At 42.9% G+C, this 4,570-nt stretch overlaps 1 pseudogene; it reads right to left on the reverse strand.

Annotated features, from left to right (window-relative positions):
* Positions 1-2,563: 2,563 nt before the first annotated feature.
* LOC105741087 lies at positions 2,564-3,046 on the reverse strand (annotated as a pseudogene).
* Positions 3,047-4,570: the final 1,524 nt, after the last annotated feature.

The raw sequence follows: 4,570 nt of genomic DNA on the forward strand, positions 1-4,570 counted from the left end.
AAAAAAGATCTGGGCAGCGGCAGCGAGTATGTCCGCATTTGCCACAATTAAAGCATTTAATCATATCCAATCTTTCACCAAAGTGTTGGGATAGAGTCTGCGCCATGAGCACCGATGCAGGGGTGGTAGACCCAACATTCTGGTGTGCTCGAATGTAAGTACATAAGTCCTGTGTATGGAGTACTGAGGCTAAGGCCCTTTTACAATCTTCATTGGCGTTCTCATATACTAACTGACGAATAAGTATTTTAGCTGCATTATTGTGTGAAATCTGTCTGTTTACAGCTTCTTTCAACCTTGCTATGAATTGGGTGTAAGTTTTACTAGGGCCCTGTAGTATCTGGGTGAAAGATTTATTGGGTGTACCATCTTCTGGTACAGAAATCCATGCTCGACATAGCAGCTCCTTGCATTGCATGAAAAGGAGGGGCGGGGCACGTGCCTGGACCTTTAAGTCAGCATATTGTCCAGTGCCAGATAGCATTTCCTGTGTAACTGCTTTAAGATTTTCATCCCCACTATCTTGATTACTCTGTGCCTGCTCTGAGATGAAGGTCTTTAATTGTGATTCAAAATGCAGGAATTGTGCGGATGATAGACATGTGCGCGCGAGATGGGTTACATCACTTGGCGTCATTTGGAAGCCTTGAATTATGTTATCAAAGCATCCAAGTGTATAGGGGCCTTGGACACCATTGTCTAACACACTCTGTCTTAATTCTTTCAGGAGCAAAATGTTAAAGGCCACATGAGTACTGCGTTTAAGGGTAGGGTGTTCTGGATCTGTCTCCTCAAGGACAGGGAAACACACTGTCTTTGGATATAACCTCATATCACTTCTTAAGGGTGGGGAAGGAGAAGACTCATTCTTAACCTGTATGCCTGAGGGAAGGACTATAGGGCATGGAGAGGCAGTGGGGAGAACAGGGAGAAGATTAGCTATATTCTTTAAAAACACTTCCTTGTTTTCTAGAAGCCCATTAGGAAAGTCCTGTCCCAGGTGATCCAACTCTTCTTTTATAGTTCCATCAGGGCTCTTCTCCATTACAACTGCCCAGGATCCTTAGAATGCTTTGTAATGGTAAGCGGTTGCTGATCTGCATTCCTTCCTTGACTATTACATTGGAAGGCCCAGATAGCTCCCTTTACCAGGTTATATGTGGCTATAGTTTGTGAGTGAATTTTCCTTTTCTGAGCTTTGGCTACATAAAAGTTCTTACCTATTTCATCCTAAATCCTCAGATCCAGTGTACCAACTTTGGGAAAAGATGGATAAAATGTAGCTATCTCATGGAGTAATCTCAAAACTCGCTTAGATGGTATCTTAATACCAGCATCTTTTTTTAAAATTTTTTTTATTTTTTTTTTAATACCAGCATCTTTTAACAGCTTCATAATCAATAAACTAAATTCTTTCTCTTCTGTGGATAAAGACTGAGCTTGCCACATTATTACCCTTGACGAACAGATTCCTATTTGCTGCTTGTGTCTGAGCACTATAATTAATAAAATGCTCCACTTACCTTTAAATTGGTCACGCAAGGTCCAGTGGGTCACCTGCACATGATTCTGGTAAGTGGTCGTTGTGTTGAGAAGGTCGTGCATTCTGGCCACATTGAGCGCCAATTGTAGGAGACACTTCCTGGACCTCATCTCGGTCCAAGAAGCCAATATTTATAATCCCAAAGTTACGTTATTGGAATCCCATCAAGTTGATTCCAATCTACCACTTACAATGCTACCCATGGCAAAAATAAAGACACTAAATTATATTTTCAATCATCAGGGAGTCAAGGGGCTCTAAGTCCAGCCACAAAGATGGCTTTCCAGAACCAAGAGAGTGACCCAAGGCCTCACCATGTTTTTATTCAGTGGGGGAGTGGCTTGAGGAAGATTGACTGAGAATTGTGGGAAATAGGTGATCACTGTGAGCTGAGCTAGGTGGGTGGCCTACATTTACCTGAGGCCAATCGATAAACAGAAGTCCTAGCCAGCTCTGTACATAGGAAATAGAGTCAGGCTCAGTCAAAATGGAGACAGTCACTCTTCTTTCAAGGAGAGCTGCTCAGGTTGTCCTCCACACTCTGAACAGGCATTTGAGGTGCCTCACAGGCAAACAAGTACACAGGCGTGGTCCTGAAGTCCTGGACATTTTTGTGTCTTTTTTTTTTTTTTCTTTAAACAATTTATTTAACTGAAATGGACATCCTTTTGTTTCTGAATGACTTCCATTTATTTTGATGCATCTTTGCCCCATGGTGATTTACAGGATCTTCAAGTCAATATAAATATTTTAAAAATATTTGAATATTTGGGTATATATCTGAAAAATACCTCAGCAGTATCTTTTTCATCAAGGAAAACACTGAAGAGTAAAGACTAAACACAATTACTAGGTACAGTGAAAATCTGCTGCAAGTATTTCTGAGGTAAAAAGGCACCAGACACATGTTCAACTAAGTAAACCATCCTTACAACACAGGATTATTTTTTTATCTTTATGTAGGACCTAAAACACTTAAGCTGCCAATTAGGGGTAGAATGGTAGAGCAACATCCCCAGCTTATGCCATGAATTCATAGGGAATAGGTTCCAACAACTTGGGCTCCTTCCCATTGGTTCTCACAGAGAATACTTCTCTGGGCGGGGCAGGCTGGCACTTCCATTGAACCCAGGAACCTTTATCTTTGGCTTCTTTCTTTTTTTGATCATTTTTCTTGACATATTTCAGGAAGCTATCAAGACTTTTTGAGTGTTTAATATTCTCGATATGCACATTAATCCTCTTGGCAAGTATCTTGCCCTTAACTTGCTTGTTTACAACAATGCCCACAGCATGCTGGGTAATGTTGTAGACTCTTCCCATTTTGCCATGGTAACATTTGTGAGGCATTCCTTTTTGCACAGTACCCATTCCCTTGATGTCTACCATATCACCCTTTTTGTAGATTGGCATGTATGTGGCCAAAGGAACAACCTTATGTTTTCTAAAAGGCCTGGAGAATATATACCAGGTTTCCCTCCTCTTACTCTTTGTGTTAGTCATTTTGGCAAATTATTGGAAGATGGCAGTTTTGTGTCTTCTGATGCGGAATAAGCTTGAATGCACTCAAGGGTTTACACCGAAGGGAGCTGTCACATTGTCCTCCTTCTGCAGAAGCTTATAAGAAACAGGTTTCAGTCTAAAGCCATGGACCCAATTAGTGACCTCCTGCAGCTTAAGGGTACTTAATAAAACCTGGTATGGCCTCTTCGCTGAGGCTGTAGTTGCTCTGCTGAGGATACCTCTTTCCACAGTTGAAGCAAAATGAGGTCCTCAGGCTGAGTCAGGAGAGCAGCCTAGCTTGCATCTGGAAATCCTCTGCGGTGTAGTGGGGAGCAGAACTACTGCCTGCAGGGTACTGTTTTCCTGGGCAGCTGCCTTGGCTCTGCAATCAGCCAGGTCATTTCCCTGGCTAACAAGTGAGTTCTTCTTTTGATGACCCACTGCAGTGGACAGCAGCCCTCTCCCTAGGCAGAGTACTTCCTTCTGTGAGGTTGGGATCTCCAGCCCATATTTCATGGCTGAGTTTTTAGCAGGCAACATTCCTTTTTCATTCCAAATAGTTGCATGGGCATGAAAAACACAGAAGCCAACCTGGTGTCTGTGCATATGTTGGCTTGTAAGTCCTTTGCTACTAGGACAGCTCTGGCCAGGGCCATGAATTTGGCTTTTGGGGCAGAAGTATGTGGAGATGGAGCCCTACTCTTGATCACTTCCTAGACACTGACTACTGCATGTTCTATCTTATCCCATCCAGAACAAAACTGTCTCTATCAATAAACTATTCTGAATCAGGATTGCCAAGGGGCTCATCTTTAGGTCCATGCTGCTTGAATAGATCTACTCAATAACTTCCACTTGCTCATAGGAAAGATCCTCAGTCTCTGAGTGCTTTCCCCCAGACAAAGGGAGGCTAGGTTTAGAGTATGACATATCCTAGGTGATACCAGGGCAGTCTAAATCTCAGCCAAATACTGCAGCAGTTACTCCAGTCGTTCCCTGGTGTCCTTTTGCCTCCAGGACAGCTTGAACCTGGTAAGGGTTTGGCACCTGCAAAGACTGACTCAGGCATAACACAGTAGCTTCTCTCACAAAGAAGGCAAACATTGCCCTCAGACAATGAAGGCATCCCATTGCCACTGTGTCTAAGTGTGTATAGAAAAGAATACTGGCTGGGGAGTACCTCCTGGTCTTTTTGACTCACATGGCCACCTCCCATCATTGCTCTGAGACATAATTTAATAAGTTTCAATATTTGGCAAACCCAGGGCAAAGGCACAAGCAGGTTGGCCTTCAGGATATGGAAGGCCTGTTTGTCCCTACGGTCTGCTCTAGTGGTTCTCTTTCCTCTTGTTTAGAGCCTCATGGGGTGACAGATATCACAGCCAGATCTTCATCATATCTACCCAGGGACTTTCTTGTGAGGGAATTCAGGTGTTTGGGGTGATACTTGATATCCTCGCTGAGCTAGAAAATTTAGAACCTGCATAGTGTTTTTATCAGAAGATTCCCTAGAGTGACTTAAAA

The sequence above is a fragment of the Octodon degus genome, unplaced genomic scaffold (genome assembly GCF_000260255.1).
Source record: "Octodon degus isolate 3935 unplaced genomic scaffold, OctDeg1.0 scaffold00285, whole genome shotgun sequence".
Taxonomy (NCBI): domain Eukaryota; kingdom Metazoa; phylum Chordata; class Mammalia; order Rodentia; family Octodontidae; genus Octodon; species Octodon degus.